Genomic DNA, 18,448 nt, shown 5'->3' on the forward strand with positions numbered 1-18,448 from the left:
TGCAGATAAAAATTATTTTGAATTTGCAACCTGGTGGAGGTTAGTATAGGTGGACTAATAGAACAAGTCCCACACACTGCTACAAGCCCAAGCCCAAATATTTTTTCAGAGCTAGATGCAGATAAAAAATATTTTGAATTTGCAACCTGGTGGAGGTTAGTATAGATGGACTAATAGAAAAAGTCCCACACACTGCTAAAAACCCAAATAATTTTCCAGAGCTATATGCAGATAAAAATTATTTTGAATTTGCAACCTGGTGGAGGTTAGTATAGATGGACTAATAGAATAAGTCCCACACACTGCAACAAGTCCAAGCCCAAATATTTTTTCAGAGCTAGATGCAGATAAAAATTATTTTGAATTTGCAACTTGATGGAGGTTTGTATAGATGGACTAATAGAACAAGTCCAACACACTGCTACAAGCCCAAGCCCAAATATTTTTTCAGAGCTAGATGCAGATAAAAATTATTTTGAATTTGCAACCTGGTGGAGGTTAGTATAGATGGACTAAGAGAACAAGTCCCACACACTGCTACAAGCCCAAGTATATATTCAGAGCTTGATGCAGATAAAAATTATTTTGAATTTGCAACCTGGTGGAGGTTAGTATAGATGGACTAATAGAACAAGTCCCACACACTGCTACATCCCAATCCCAAATATTTTTTCAGAGCTTGATGCAGATAAAAATTATTTTGAATTTGCAACCTGGTGGAGTTTAGTATAGATGGACTAAGAGAACAAGTACCACACACTGCTACATGCCCAAGCCCAAATATTTTTTCAGAGCTAGATGCAGATAAAAATTATTTTGAATTTGCACCCTAGTGGAGGTTAGTATAGATGGACTAATAGAACAAGTCCCACACACTGCTACAAGCCTAAGCCTAAATATTTTTTCAGAGCTAGATGCAGATAAAAATTATTTTGAATTTGCAACCTGGTGAAGGTTAGTATAGATTCACTAATAGAACAAGTCCCACACACTGCTACAAACCCAATCCCAAATATTTTTCAGAGCTTGATGCAGATAAAAATTATTTTGAATTTGCAACCTGGTGGAGTTTAGTATAGATGGACTAAGAGAACAAGTCCCACACACTGCTATATGCCCAAGCCCAAATATTTTTTCAGAGCTAGATGCAGATAAAAATTATTTTCAATTTGCAACCTGGTGGAGGTTAGTATAGCTGGACTAATAGAACAAGTCCCACACACTGCTACAAGCCAAAGCCCAAATATTTTTTCAGAGCTAGATGCAGATAAAAATTATTTTCAATTTGCAACCTGGTGGAGGTTAGTATAGATGGACTAATAGAACAAGTCCCACACACGGCTACAAGCCCAAGTCTAAATATTTTTTCAGAGCCAGATGCAGATAAAAATTATTTTGAATTTGCAACCTGGTGGAGGTTAGTTTAGATGGACTAATAGAACAAGCCCCAAACACTGCTACAAGCCAAAGCTCAAATATTTTTTCAGAGCTAGATGCAGATAAAAATTATTTTGAATTTGCAACCTGGTGGAGTTTAGTATATATGGACTAATAGAACAAGTCCCACACTTTGCTACAAGCCCAAATATTTTTTCAGAGCTAGATGCAGATAAAAATTATTTTGAATTTGCAACCTGGTGGAGGTTAGTATAGATGGACTAATAAAACAAGTCCCAAACACTGCTACAAGCCCAAGCCCAAATATTTTTTCAGAGCTAGATGCAGATAAAAATTATTTTGAATTTGCAACCAGGTGGAGGTTAGTATAGATGGACTAACAGAACAAGTCCCACACTCTGCTACAAGCCCAAGCCCAAATATTTTTTCAGACCTGGATGCAGATAAAAATTATTTTGAATTTGAAACCTGGTGGAGGTTAATATAGATGGACTAATAGTACTTATCCCACACACAGCTACAAGCCCAAGCCCAAATATTTTTTCAGAGCTAGATGCAGATAAAAATTATTTTGAATTTGCAACCTGGTGGAGGTTAGCATAGATGGACTAATAGAACAAGTCCCACACATTGCTATAAGCCCAAGCCCAAATATTTTTTCAGAGCTAGATGCAGATAAAAATAATTTTGAATTTGCAACCTGGTGGAGGTTAGTATAGATGGACAAATAGAACAAGTCCCACACACTGCTACAAGACCAAGCCCAAATATTTTTTCAGAGCTATATGCAGATAAAATTTATTTTGAATTTGCAACCTGTTGGAGTTTAGTATAGATGGAATAATGGAACAAGTCCAAAACTCTGCTAAAAGCCCAAATAATTTTCCAGAGCTATATGCAGATAAAATTTATTTTGAATTTGCAGCCTGGTGGAGGTTAGTATAGATGGAGTAATAGATCAAGTCCCACACACTGCTACAAGCCCAAGCCCAAATATTTTTTCAGAGCTAGCTGCAGATAAAAATTATTTTGAATTTGGAAACTGGTGGAGGTTAGTATAGATGGACTAATAGAACAAGTCCCAATCACTGCTACAAGCACAAATATATATTCAGAGGTAGATTCAGATGAAAATTATTTTGAATTTGCAACCTGGTGGAGGTTAGTATAGATGGACTAATAGAACAAGTCCCACACACTGCTAAAAGCCCAAGCCCAAATATTTTTTCAGAGCTAGATGCAGATAAAAATTATTTTGAATTTGCAACCTGGTGGAGGTTAGTATAGATCGACTAATAGAACAAGTCCCACACACTGCTACAAGCCCAGTCCCAAATATTTTTTCAGAGCTTGATGCAGATAAAAATTATTTTGAATTTGCAACCAGGTGGAGTTTAGTATAGATGGACTAAGAGAACAAGTCCCACACACTGCTACATGCCCAAGCCCAAATATTTTTTCAAAGCTAGATGCAGATAAAAATTATTTTCAATTTGCCACCTGGTGGAGGTTAGTATAGATTGACTAATAGAGCAAGTCCCACACACTGCTACAAGCCAAAGCCCAAATATTTTTTCAGAGCTAGATGCAGATAAAAATTATTTTCAATTTGCAACCTGGTGGAGGTTAGTATAGATGGACTAATAGAACAAGTCCCACACACTGCTACAAGCCCAAGCCTACATATTTTTTCAAAGCTAGATGCAGATAAAAATTATTTTGAATTTGCAACCTGGTGGAGGTTAGCATAGATGGACTAATAGAACAAGTCTCACACACTGCTACAAGCCCAAGCCCAAATATTTTTTCAGAGCTAGATGCAGATAAAAATAATTTTGAATTTGCAACCTGGTGGAGGTTAGTATAGATGGACTAATAGAACAAGTCCCACACACTGCTACAAGCCCAGTCCCAAATATTTTTTCAGAGCTTGATGCAGATAAAAATTATTTTGAATTTGCAACCTGGTGGAGTTTAGTATAGATGGACTAAGAGAACATGTCCCACACACTGCTACATGCCCAAGCCCAAATATTTTTTCAAAGCTAGATGCAGATAAAAATTATTTTCAATTTGCCACCTGGTGGAGGTTAGTATAGATTGACTAATAGAACAAGTCCCACACACTGCTACAAGCCAAAGCCCAAATATTTTTTCAGAGCTAGATGCAGATAAAAATTATTTTCAATTTGCAACCTGGTGGAGGTTAGTATAGATGGACTAATAGAACAAGTCCCACACACTGCTACAAGCCCAAGCCTACATATTTTTTCAAAGCTAGATGCAGATAAAAATTATTTTGAATTTGCAACCTGGTGGAGGTTAGTATAGATGGACTAATAGAACAAGTTCCACACACTGCTACAAGCCAAAGCTCAAATATTTTTTCATTGCTAGATGTAGATAAAAATTATTTTGAATTTGCAACCTGGTGGAGTTTAGTATATATGGACTAATAGAACAAGTCCCACACATTGCTACAAGCCCAAATATTTTTTCAGAGCTAGATGCAGATAAAAATAATTTTGAATTTGCAACCTGGTTGAGGTTAGTATAGATGGACTAATAGAACAAGTCCCACACACATCTACAAGCCGAAGCCCAAATATTTTTTCAGAGCTAGATGCAGATAAAAATTATTTTGAATTTGCAACCTGGTGGAGTTTAGTATAGATGGACTAATAGAACAAGTCCCACACACTGCTACAAGCCGAAGCCCAAATATTTTTTCAGAGCTAGATGCAGATAAAAATTATTTTGAATTTGCAACCTGGTGGAGGTTAGTATAGATGGACTAATAGAACAAGTCCCACACACTGCTACAAGCCCAAGCCTAAATATTTTTTCAGAGCTAGATGCAGATAAAAATTATTTTGAATTTGCAACTTGGTGCAGGTTAGTATAGATGGACTAATAGAATAAGTCCCACACACTGCTACAACCCCAAGCCCAAATATTTTTTCAGAGCTAGATGCAGATAAAAATTATTTTGAATTTGCAACCTGGTGGAGGTTAGTATAGATGGACTAATAGAACAAGTCCCACACACTGCTACAAGCCCAAGCCCAAATATTTTTTCAGAGCTAGATGCAGATTAAAATTATTTTGAATTTGGAACCTGGTGGAGGTTAGTATAGATGGACTAATAGAACAAGTTCCACACACTGCTACAAGGCCAAATATATTTTCAGAGCTAGATGCAGATAAAAATTATTTTGAATTTGCAAGCTAGTGGAGGTTAGTATAGATGGACTAATAGAACAAGTCCCACACACTGCTACAAGCCCAAGACCAAATATTTTTTCAGAGCTTGATGCAGATAAAAATTATTTTGAATTTGCAACTTGGTGGAGGTTAATATAGATGGACTAATAGAACATGTCCCACACACTGCTACCAGCCCAAGCCCAAATATTTTTTCAGAGCTAGATGCAGATGAAAATTATTTTGAATTTGCAACCTGGTGGAGGTTAGTATAGATGGACTAGTAGAACAAGTCCCACACACTGTTAGAAGCCCAAATATTTTTTCAGAGCTAGATGCAGATAAAAATTATTTTGAATTTGCAACCTGGTGGAGGTTAGTACTGCTGGAATAATAGAACAAGTAACACACACTGCTACAAGCCCAAGCCCAAATATTTTTTCAGAGCTAGATGCAGATAAGAATAATTTTGAATTTGCAACCTGGTGGAGGTTAGTATAGATGGACTAATAGAACAAGTCCCACACACTGCTACAAGCCCAAGCCTAAATATTTTTTCAGAGCTAGATGCAGATAAAAATTAATTTGAATTTGCAACCTGGTGGAGGTTAGTATAGATGCACTAATAGAACAAGTCCCACACACTGTTACAAGCCCAAGCCTAAATATTTTTTCAGAGCTAGATGCAGATAAAAATTATTTTGAATTTGCACCCTGGTGGAGTTTAGTATAGATGGACTAATAGAACAAGTCCCACACACTGCTACAAGCCCAGTCCCAAATATTTTTTCAGAGCTTGATGCAGATAAAAATCATTTTGAATTTACAACCTGGTGGAGTTTAGTATAGATGGACTAAGAGAACAAGTCCCACACACTGCTACATGCCCAAGCCCAAATATTTTTTCAGAGCTAGATGCAGATAAAAATTATATTCAATTTGCCACCTGGTGGAGGTTAGTATAGATGGACTAATAGAACAAGTCCCACACACTGCTACAAGCCAAAGTCCAAATATTTTTTCAGAGCTAGATGCAGATAAAAATTATTTTCAATTTGCAACCTGGTGGAGGTTAGTATACATGGAATAATAGAACAAGTCCCACACACTGCTACAAGCCCAAGCCTACATATTTTTTCAGAGCTAGATGCAGATAAAAATTATTTTGAATTTGCAACCTGGTGGAGGTTAGTATAGATGGACTAATAGAACAAGTTCCACACACTGCTACAAGCACAAGCCCAAATATTTTTTCAGAGCTAGATGCAGATAAAAATTATTTTGAATTTGCAACCTGGTGGAGGTTAGTATAGATGGACTAAGAGAACAAGTCCCACACACTGCTACAAGCCCCAGCCCAAATATTTTTTCAGAGCTAGACGCAGATAAAAATTATTTTGAATTTGCAAAATGGTGGAGGTTAGTATAGATGGACTAATAGAACAAGTCCTACACACTGCTACAAGCCCAAGCCCAAATATTTTTTCAGAGCTAGATGCAGATAAAAATTATTTTGAATTTGCAACCTGGTGGAGGTTAGTACAGCTGGACTAATAGAACAAGTCCCACACACTGCTACAAGCCCAAGCCCAAATATTTTTTCAGAGCTAGATGCAAATAAAAATTATTTTGAATTTGCAACCTGGTGGAGGTTAGTATAGATGGACTAATAGAACAAGTCCCACACACTGCTACAAGCCGAAGCCCAAATATTTTTTCAGAGCTAGATGCAGATTAAAATTATTTTGAATTATGAACCTGGTGGAGGTTAGTATAGATGGACTAATAGAACAAGTTCCACACACTGCTACAAGTCCAAATATATTTTCAGAGCTAGATGCAGATAAAAATTATTTTGAATTTGCAAGCTAGTGGAGGTTAGTATAGATGGACTAATAGAACAAGTCCCACACACTGCTACAAGCACAAGCCCAAATATTTTTTCAGAGCTAGATGCAGATAAAAATTATTTTGAATTTGCAACCTGGTGGAGGTTAGTATAGATGGACTAAGAGAACAAGTCCCACACACTGCTACAAGCCCCAGCCCAAATATTTTTTCAGAGCTAGACGCAGATAAAAATTATTTTGAATTTGCAACCTGGTGGAGGTTAGTATAGATGGACTTATAGAACAAGTCCCACACACTGCTACAAGCCCAAGCCAAAATATTTTTTCAGCGCTAGATGCAGATAAAAATTATTTTGAATTTGCAACCTTGTGGAGGTTAGTATAGATGGACTAATAGAACAAGTCCCACACACTGTTAGAAGCCCAAATATTTTTTCAGAGCGAGAAGCAGATAAAAATTATTTTGAATTTGCAACCTGGTGGAGGTTAGTACAGCTGGACTAATAGAACAAGTCCCACACACTGCTACAAGCCCAAGCCCAAATATTTTTTCAGAGCTAGATGCAGATAAAAATTATTTTGAATTTGCAACCTGGTGGAGGTTAGTATAGATGGACTAATAGAACAAGTCCCACATACTGCTACAAGCCAAAGCTCAAACATTTTTTCAGAGCTAGATGCAGATAAAAATTATTTTGAATTTGCAACCTGGTGGAGTTTAGTATATATGGACTAATAGAACAAGTCCCACAAATTGCTACAAGCCCAAATATTTTTTCAGAGCTAGATGCAGATAAAAATTGTTTTAAATTTGCAACCTGGTGGAGGTTAGTATAGATGGACTAATAGAACAAGTCCCACACACTGCTACAAGCCCAAGCCCAAATATTGTTTCAGAGCTTGATGCAGATAAAAATTATTTTGAATTTGCAACCTGGTGGAGGTTTGTATAGATGGACTAATAGAACGAGTCCCACACACTGCTACAAGCTCAAGCCCAAATATTTTTTCAGAGCTAAATGCAGATTAAAATTATTTTGAATTTGCAACCTGGTGGAGGTTAGTATAGATGGACTAATAGAAGAAGTCCCACACACTGTTAGAAGCCCAAATATTTTTTCAGAGCTAGATGCAGATAAAAATTATTTTGAATTTGCAACCTGGTGGAGGTTAGTACAGATGGACTAATAGAACAAGTCCCACACACTGCTAGAATCCCAAGCCCAAATATTTTTTCAGAGCTAGATGCAGATAAAAATTATTTTCAATTTGCAACCTGGTGGAGGTTAGTATAGATGGACTAATAGAACAAGTCCCACACACTGCTACAAGCCCAAGCCTAAATATTTTTTCAGAGCTAGATGCAGATAAAAATTATTTTGAATTTGCAACCTGGTGGAGGTTAGTATAGATGGACTAATAGAACAAGTCCCAAACACTGCTACAAACCAAAGCTCAAATATTTTTTCAGAGCTAGAAGCAGATAAAAATTATTTTGAATTTGCAACCTGGTGAAGTTTAGTATATATGGACTAATAGAACAAGTCCCACACATTGCTACAAGCCCAAATATTTTTTCAAAGCTAGATGCAGATAAAAATTGTTTTGAATTTGCAACCTGGTGGAGGTTAGTATAGGTGGACTAATAGAACAAGTCCCACACACTGCTACAAGCCCAAGCCCAAATATTGTTTCAGAGCTTGATGCAGATAAAAATTATTTTGAATTTGCAACCTGGTGTAGGTTTGTATAGATGGACTAATAGAACGAGTCCCACACACTGCTACAATCTCAAGCCCAAATATTTTTTCAGAGCTAGATGCAGATAAAAAATATTTTGAAATTGCAACCTGATGGAAGTTAGTATAGATGGACTAATAGAACAAGTCCCAAACACTGCTACAAGCCCAAGCCCAAATATTTTTTCAGAGCTAGATTCAGATAAAAATTATTTTGAATTTGCAACCAGGTGGAGGTTAGTATAGATGGACTAACAGAACAAGTCCCACACACTGCTACAAGCCCAAGCCCAAATATTTTTTCAGACCTGGATGCAGATAAAAATTATTTTGAATTTCAAACCTGGTGGAGGTTAGTATAGATGGACTAATAGAACAAGTCCCACACACTGCTACAAGCCCAAGCCCAAATATTTTTTCAGAGCTAGATGCAGATAAAAATTATTTTGAATTTGCAACCTGGTGAAGGTTAGCATAGATGGACTAATAGAACAAGTCCCACACATTACTACAAGCCCAAGCCCAAATATTTTTTCAGAGCTAGATGCAGATAAAAATAATTTTGAATTTGCAACCTGGTGGAGGTTAGTATAGATGGACTAATAGAACAAGTCCCACACACTGCTACAAGCCCAAGCCCAAATAATTTTTCAGAGCTAGATGCAGATAAAAATTATTTTGAATTTGCAACCTGGTGGAGGTTAGTATAGATCGACTAATAGAACAAGTCCCACACACTGCTACAAGCCCAGTCCCAAATATTTTTTCAGAGCTTGATGCAGATAAAAATTATTTTGAATTTGCAACCTGGTGGAGTTTAGTATAGTTGGACTAAGAGAACAAGTCCCACACACTGCTCCATGCCCAAGCCCAAATATTTTTTCAGAGCTAGATGCAGATAAAAATTATTTTCAATTTGCCACCTGGTGGAGGTTAGTATAGATTGACTAATAGAACAAGTCCCACACACTGCTACAAGCCAAAGCCCAAATATTTTTTCAGAGCTAGATGCAGATAAAAATTACTTTCAATTTGCAACCTGGTGGAGGTTAGTATAGATGGACTAATAGAACGAGTTCCACACACTGCTACAAGCCAAAGCTCAAATATTTTTTCATTGCTAGATGTAGATAAAAATTATTTTGAATTTGCAACCTGGTGGAGTTTAGTATATATGGACTAATAGAACAAGTCCCACACATTGATACAAGCCCAAATATTTTTTCAGAGCTAGATGCAGATAAAAATAATTTTGAATTTGCAACCTGGTTGAGGTTAGTATAGATGGACTAATAGAACAAGTCCCACACACATCTACAAGCCGAAGCCCAAATATTTCTTCAGAGCTAGATGCAGATAAAAATTATTTTGAATTTGCAACCTGGTGGAGTTTAGTATAGATGGACTAATAGAACAAGTCCCACACACTGCTACAAGCCGAAGCCCAAATATTTTTTCAGAGCTAGATGCAGATAAAAATTATTTTGAATTTGCAACCTGGTGGAGGTTAGTATAGATGGACTAATAGAACAAGTCCCACACACTGCTACAAGCCCAAGCCCAAATATTTTTTCAGAGCTAGATGCAGATAAAAATTATTTTGAATTTGCAACCTGGTGCAGGTTAGTATAGATGGACTAATAGAATAAGTCCCACACACTGCTACAACCCCAAGCCCAAATATTTTTTCAGAGCTAGATGCAGATAAAAATTATTTTGAATTTGCAACCTGGTGGAGGTTAGTATAGATGGACTATTAGAACAAGTCCCACACACTGTTAGAAGCCCAAATATTTTTTCAGAGCTAGATGCAGATAAAAATTATTTTGAATTTGCAACCTGGTGGAGGTTAGTATAGATGGACTAATAGAACAAGTCCCACACACTGCTAAAAGCCCAAGCCCAAATATTTTTTCAGAGCTAGATGCAGATAAAAATTATTTTGAATTTGCAACCTGGTGGAGGTTAGTATAGATCGACTAATAGAACAAGTCCCACACACTGCTACAAGCCCAGTCCCAAATATTTTTTCAGAGCTTGATGCAGATAAAAATTATTTTGAATTTGCAACCTGGTGGAGTTTAGTATAGATGGACTAAGAGAACAAGTCCCACACACTGCTACATGCCCAAGCCCAAAAATTTTTTCAAAGCTAGATGCAGATAAAAATTATTTTCAATTTGCCACCTGGTGGAGGTTAGTATAGATTGACTAATAGAACAAGTCCCACACACTGCTACAAACCAAAGCCCAAATATTTTTTCAGAGCTAGATGCAGATAAAAATTATTTTCAATTTGCAACCTGGTGGAGGTTAGTATAGATGGACTAATAGAACAAGTCCCACACACTGCTACAAGCCCAAGCCTACATATTTTTTCAAAGCTAGATGCAGATAAAAATTATTTTGAATTTGCAACCTGGTGGAGGTTAGTATAGATGGACTAATAGAACAAGTTCCACACACTGCTACAAGGCAAAGCTCAAATATTTTTTCATTGCTAGATGTAGATAAAAATTATTTTGAATTTGCAACCTGGTGGAGTTTCGTATATATGGACTAATAGAACAAGTCCCACACAATGCTACAAGCTCAAATATTTTTTCAGAGCTAGATGCAGATAAAAATAATTTTGAATTTGCAACCTGGTTGAGGTTAGTATAGATGGACTAATAGAACAAGTCCCACACACATCTACAAGCCGAAGCCCAAATATTTTTTCAGAGCTAGATGCAGATAAAAATTATTTTGAATTTGCAACCTGGTGGAGTTTAGTATAGATGGACTAATAGAACAAGTCCCACACACTGCTACAAGCCGAAGCCCAAATATTTTTTCAGAGCTAGATGCAGATAAAAATTATTTTGAATTTGCAACCTGGTGGAGGTTAGTATAGATGGACTAATAGAACAAGTCCCACACACTGCTACAAGCCCAAACCTAAATATTTTTTCAGAGCTAGATGCAGATAAAAATTATTTTGAATTTGCAACCTAGTGCAGGTTAGTATAGATGGACTAATAGAATAAGTCCCACACACTGCTACAACCCCAAGCCCAAATATTTTTTCAGAGCTAGATGCAGATAAAAATTATTTTGAATTTGCAACCTGGAGGAGGTTAGTATAGATGGACTAATAGAACAAGTCCCACACACTGCTACAAGCCCAAGCCCAAATATTTTTTCAGAGCTAGATGCAGATTAAAATTATTTTGAATTTGGAACCTGGTGGAGGTTAGTATAGATGGACTAATAGAACAAGTTCCACACACTGCTACAAGGCCAAATATATTTTCAGAGCTAGATGCAGATAAAAATTATTTTGAATTTGCAAGCTAGTGGAGGTTAGTATAGATGGACTAATAGAACAAGTCCCACACACTGCTACAAGCCCAAGACCAAATATTTTTTCAGAGCTTGATGCAGATAAAAATTATTTTGAATTTGCAACTTGGTGGAGGTTAGTATAGATGGACTAATAGAACATCTCCCACACACTGCTACCAGCCCAAGCCCAAATATTTTTTCAGAGCTAGATGCAGATGAAAATTATTTTGAATTTGCAACCTGGTGGAGGTTAGTATAGATGGACTAGTAGAACAAGTCCCACACACTGTTAGAAGCCCAAATATTTTTTCAGAGCTAGATGCAGATAAAAATTATTTTGAATTTGCAACCTGGTGGAGGTTAGTACTGCTGGAATAATAGAACAAGTAACACACACTGCTACAAGCCCAAGCCCAAATATTTTTTCAGAGCTAGATGCAGATAAAAATAATTTTGAATTTTCAACCTGGTGGAGGTTAGTATAGATGGACTAATAGAACAAGTCCCACACACTGCTACAAGCCCAAGCCTAAATATTTTTTCAGAGCTAGATGCAGATAAAAATTAATTTGAATTTGCAACCTGGTGGAGGTTAGTATAGATGCACTAATAGAACAAGTCCCACACACTGCTACAAGCCCAAGCCTAAATATTTTTTCAGAGCTAGATGCAGATAAAAATTATTTTGAATTTGCACCCTGGTGGAGTTTAGTATAGATGGACTAATAGAACAAGTCCCACACACTGCTACAAGCCCAGTCCCAAATATTTTTTCAGAGCTTGATGCAGATAAAAATCATTTTGAATTTACAACCTGGTGGAGTTTAGTATAGATGGACTAAGAGAACAAGTCCCACACACTGCTACATGCCCAAGCCCAAATATTTTTTCAGAGCTAGATGCAGATAAAAATTATTTTCAATTTGCCACCTGGTGGAGGTTAGTATAGATGGACTAATAGAACAAGTCCCACACACTGTTACAAGCCAAAGTCGAAATATTTTTTCAGAGATAGATGCAGATAAAAATTATTTTCAATTTGCAACCTGGTGGAGGTTAGTATACATGGAATAATAGAACAAGTCCCACACACTGCTACAAGCCCAAGCCTACATATTTTTTCAGAGCTAGATGCAGATAAAAATTATTTTGAATTTGCAACCTGGTGGAGGTTAGTATAGATGGACTAATAGAACAAGTTCCACACACTGCTACAAGCACAAGCCCAAATATTTTTTCAGAGCTAGATGCAGATAAAAATTATTTTGAATTTGCAACCTGGTGGAGGTTAGTATAGATGGACTAAGAGAACAAGTCCCACACACTGCTACAAGCCCCAGCCCAAATATTTTTTCAGAGCTAGACGCAGATAAAAATTATTTTGAATTTGCAAAATGGTGGAGGTTAGTATAGATGGACTAATAGAACAAGTCCTACACACTGCTACAAGCCCAAGCCCAAATATTTTTTCAGAGCTAGATGCAGATAAAAATTATTTTGAATTTGCAACCTGGTGGAGGTTAGTACAGCTGGACTAATAGAACAAGTCCCACACACTGCTACAAGCCCAAGCCCAAATATTTTTTCAGAGCTAGATGCAGATAAAAATTATTTTGAATTTGCAACCTGGTGGAGGTTAGTATAGATGGACTAATAGAACAAGTCCCACACACTGTTAGAAGCCCAAATATTTTTTCAGAGCTAGATGCAGATAAAAATTATTTTGAATTTGCAACCTAGTGGAGGTTAGTACAGCTGGACTAATAGAACAAGTCCCACACACTGCTACAAGCCCAAGCCCAAATATTTTTTCAGAGCTAGATGCAGATAAAAATCATTTTGAATTTACAACCTGGTGGAGTTTAGTATAGATGGACTAAGAGAACAAGTCCCACACACTGCTACATGCCCAAGCCCAAATATTTTTTCAGAGCTAGATGCAGATAAAAATTATTTTCAATTTGCCACCTGGTGGAGGTTAGTATAGATGGACTAACAGAACAAGTCCCACACACTGCTACAAGCCAAAGCCCAAATATTTTTTCAGAGCTAGATGCAGATAAAAATTATTTTCAATTTGCAACCTGGTGGAGGTTAGTATAGATGGAATAATAGAACAAGTCCCACACACTGCTACAAGCCCAAGCCTACATATTTTTTCAGAGCTAGATGCAGATAAAAATTATTTTGAATTTGCAACCTGGTGGAGGTTAGTATAGATGGACTAATAGAACAAGTTCCACACACTGCTACAAGCACAAGCCCAAATATTTTTTCAGAGCTAGATGCAGATAAAAATTATTTTGAATTTGCAACCTGGTGGAGGTTAGTATAGATGGACTAAGAGAACAAGTCCCACACACTGCTACAAGCCCCAGCCCAAATATTTTTTCAGAGCTAGACGCAGATAAAAATTATTTTGAATTTGCAAAATGGTGGAGGTTAGTATAGATGGACTAATAGAACAAGTCCCACACACTGCTACAAGCCCAAGCCCAAATATTTTTTCAGAGCTAGATGCAGATAAAAATTATTTTGAATTTGCAACCTGGTGGAGGTTAGTATAGATGGACTATTAGAACCAGTCCCACACACTGTTAGAAGCCCAAATATTTTTTCAGAGCTAGACGCAGATAAAAATTATTTTGAATTTGCAAAATGGTGGAGGTTAGTATAGATGGACTAATAGAACAAGTCCTACACACTGCTACAAGCCCAAGCCCAAATATTTTTTCAGAGCTAGATGCAGATAAAAATTATTTTGAATTTGCAACCTGGTGGAGGTTAGTACAGCTGGACTAATAGAACAAGTTCCACACACTGCTACAAGCACAAGCCCAAATATTTTTTCAGAGCTAGATGCAGATAAAAATTATTTTGAATTTGCAACCTGGTGGAGGTTAGTATAGATGGACTAAGAGAACAAGTCCCACACACTGCTACAAGCCCCAGCCCAAATATTTTTTCAGAGCTAGACGCAGATAAAAATTATTTTGAATTTGCAAAATGGTGGAGGTTAGTATAGATGGACTAATAGAACAAGTCCCACACACTGCTACAAGCCCAAGCCCAAATATTTTTTCAGAGCTAGATGCAGATAAAAATTATTTTGAATTTGCAACCTGGTGGAGGTTAGTATAGATGGACTATTAGAACCAGTCCCACACACTGTTAGAAGCCCAAATATTTTTTCAGAGCTAGATGCAGATAAAAATTATTTTGAATTTGCAACCTGGTGGAGGTTAGTACAGCTGGACTAATAGAACAAGTCCCACACACTGCTACAAGCCCAAGCCCAAATATTTTTTCAGAGCTAGATGCAGATAAAAATTATTTTGAATTTGCAACCTGGTGGAGGTTAGTATAGATGTACTAATAGAACAAGTCCCACACACTGCTACAAGCCCAAGCCTAAATATTTTTTCAGAGCTAGATGCAGATAAAAATTATTTTGAATTTGCAACCTGGTGGAGGTTAGTATAGATGCAATAATAGCACAAGTACCACACACTGCTACAAGCCCAAGCTCAAATATTTTTTCAGAGCTAGATGCAGATAAAAATTATATTGAATTTGCAACCTGGTGGAGGTTAGTATAGATGGACTAATAGAACAAGTCCCACACACTACTACAAGTCCAAGCTCAAATATTTTTTCAGAGCTAGATGCAGATAAAAATTAATTTGAATTTGCAACCTGGTGGAGGTTAGTATAGATGGACTATTAGAACAAGTCCCACACACTGCTACAAGCCGAAGCCCAAATATTTTTTCAGAGCTAGATGCAGATTAAAATTATTTTGAATTATGAACCTGGTGGAGGTTAGTATAGATGGACTAATAGAACAAGTTCCACACACTGCTACAAGGCCAAATATATTTTCAGAGCTAGATGCAGATAAAAATTATTTTGAATTTGCAAGCTAGTGGAAGTTAGTATAGATGGACTAATAGAACAAGTCCCACACACTGCTACAAGCACAAGCCCAAATATTTTTTCAGAGCTAGATGCAGATAAAAATTATTTTGAATTTGCAACCTGGTGGAGGTTAGTATAGATGGACTAAGAGAACAAGTCCCACACACTGCTACAAGCCCCAGCCCAAATATTTTTTCAAAGCTAGACGCAGATAAAAATTATTGTGAATTTGCAACCTGGTGGAGGTTAGTATAGATGGACTTATAGAACAAGTCCCACACACTGCTACAAGCCCAAGCCCAAATATTTTTTCAGCGCTAGATGCAGATAAAAATTATTTTGAATTTGCAACCTTGTGGAGGTTAGTATAGATGGACTAATAGAACAAGTCCCACACACTGTTAGAAGCCCAAATATTTTTTCAGAGCGAGATGCAGATAAAAATTATTTTGAATTTGCAACCTGGTGGAGGTTAGTACAGCTGGACTAATAGAACAAGTCCCACACACTGCTACTAGCCCAAGCCCAAATATTTTTTCAGAGCTAGATGCAGATAAAAATTATTTTGAATTTGCAACCTGGTGGAGGTTAGTATAGATGGACTAATAGAACAAGTCCCACATACTGCTACAAGCCAAAGCTCAAATATTTTTTCAGAGCTAGAAGCAGATAAAAATTATTTTGAATTTGCAACCTGGTGGAGTTTAGTATATATGGACTAATAGAACAAGTCCCACACATTGCTACAAGCCCAAGCCCAAATATTGTTTCAGAGCTTGATGCAGATAAAAATTATTTTGAATTTGCAACCTGGTGGAGGTTTGTATAGATGGACTAATAGAACGAGTCCCACACACTGCTACAAGCTCAAGCCCAAATATTTTTTCAGACCTGGATGCAGATAAAAATTATTTTGAATTTCAAACCTGGTGGAGGTTAGTATAGATGGACTAATAGAACTAATCCCACACACTGCTACAAGCCCAAGCCCAAATATTTTTTCAGAGCTAGATGCAGATAAAAATTATTTTGAATTTGCAACCTGGTGAAGGTTAGCATAGATGGACTAATAGAACAAGTCCCACACATTACTACAAGCCCAAGCCCAAATATTTTTTCAGAGCTAGATGCAGATAAAAATAATTTTGAATTTGCAACCTGGTGGAGGTTAGTATAGATGGAACAATAGAACAAGTCCCACACATTGCTACAAGCCCAAGCCCAAATAATTTTTCAGAGCTAGATGCAGATAAAAATTATTTTGAATTTGCAACCTGGTGGAGGTTAGTATAGATCGACTAATAGAACAAGTCCCACACACTGCTACAAGCCCAGTCCCAAATATTTTTTCAGAGCTTGATGCAGATAAAAATTATTTTGAATTTGCAACCTGGTGGAGTTTAGTATAGATGGACTAATAGAACAAGTCCCACACACTGCTACAAGCCAAAGCCCAAATATTTTTTCAGAGCTAGATGCAGATAAAAATTACTTTCAATTTGCAACCTGGTGGAGGTTAGTATAGATGGACTAATAGAACAAGTTCCACACACTGCTACAAGCCAAAGCTCAAATATTTTTTCATTGCTAGATGTAGATAAAAATTATTTTGAATTTGCAACCTGGTGGTGTTTAGTATATATGGACTAATAGAACAAGTCCCACACATTGCTACAAGCCCAAATATTTTTTCAGAGCTAGATGCAGATAAAAATAATTTTGAATTTGCAACCTGTTTGAGGTTAGTATAGATGGACTAATAGAACAAGTCCCACACACATCTACAAGCCGAAGCCCAAATATTTTTTCAGAGCTAGATGCAGATAAAAATTATTTTGAATTTGCAACCTGGTGGAGTTTAGTATAGATGGACTAATAGAACAAGTCCCACACACTGCTACAAGCCGAAGCCCAAATATTTTTTCAGAGCTAGATGCAGATAAAAATTATTTTGAATTTGCAACCTGGTGGAGGTTAGTATAGATGGACTAATAGAACAAATCCCACACACTGCTACAAGCCCAAGCCCAAATATTTTTTCAGAGCTAGATGCAGATAAAAATTATTTTGAATTTGCAACCTGGTGGAGGTTAGTATAGATGGACTATTAGAACAAGTCCCACACACTGTTAGAAGCCCAAATATTTTTTCAGAGCTAGATGCAGATAAAAATTATTTTGAATTTGCAACCTGGTGGAGGTTAGTACAGCTGGACTAATAGAACAAGTCCCACACACTGCTACAAGCCCAAGCCCAAATATTTTTTCAGAGCTAGATGCAGATAAAAATTATTTTGAATTTGCAACCTGGTGGAGGTTAGTATAGATGGACTAATAGAACAAGTCCCACACACTGCTACAAGCCCAAGCCTAAATATTTTTTCAGAGCTAGATGCAGATAAAAATTATTTTGAATTTGCAACCTGGTGGAGGTTAGTATAGATGCAATAATAGCACAAGTACCACACACTGCTACAAGCCCAAGCTCAAATATTTTTTCAGAGCTAGATGCAGATAAAAATTATATTGAATTTGCAACCTGGTGGAGGTTAGTATAGATGGACTAATAGAACAAGTCCCACACACTACTACAAGTCCAAGCTCAAATATTTTTTCAGAGCTAGATGCAGATAAAAATTAATTTGAATTTGCAAACTGGTGGAGGTTAGTATAGATGGACTATTAGAACAAGTCCCACACACTGCTACAAGCCGAAGCCCAAATATTTTTTCAGAGCTAGATGCAGATTAAAATTATTTTGAATTATGAACCTGGTGGAGGTTAGTATAGATGGACTAATAGAACAAGTTCCACACAATGCTACAAGGCCAAATATATTTTCAGAGCTAGATGCAGATAAAAATTATTTTGAATTTGCAAGCTAGTGGAGGTTAGTATAGATGGACTAATAGAACAAGTCCCACACACTGCTACAAGCACAAGCCCAAATATTTTTTCAGAGCTAGATGCAGATAAAAATTATTTTGAATTTGCAACCTGGTGGAGGTTAGTA

The sequence above is a fragment of the Phyllobates terribilis genome, unplaced genomic scaffold (assembly GCF_046119375.1).
Source record: "Phyllobates terribilis strain yellow unplaced genomic scaffold, ASM4611937v1 Scaffold_7__3_contigs__length_470593459, whole genome shotgun sequence".
Taxonomy (NCBI): Eukaryota; Metazoa; Chordata; class Amphibia; order Anura; family Dendrobatidae; genus Phyllobates; species Phyllobates terribilis.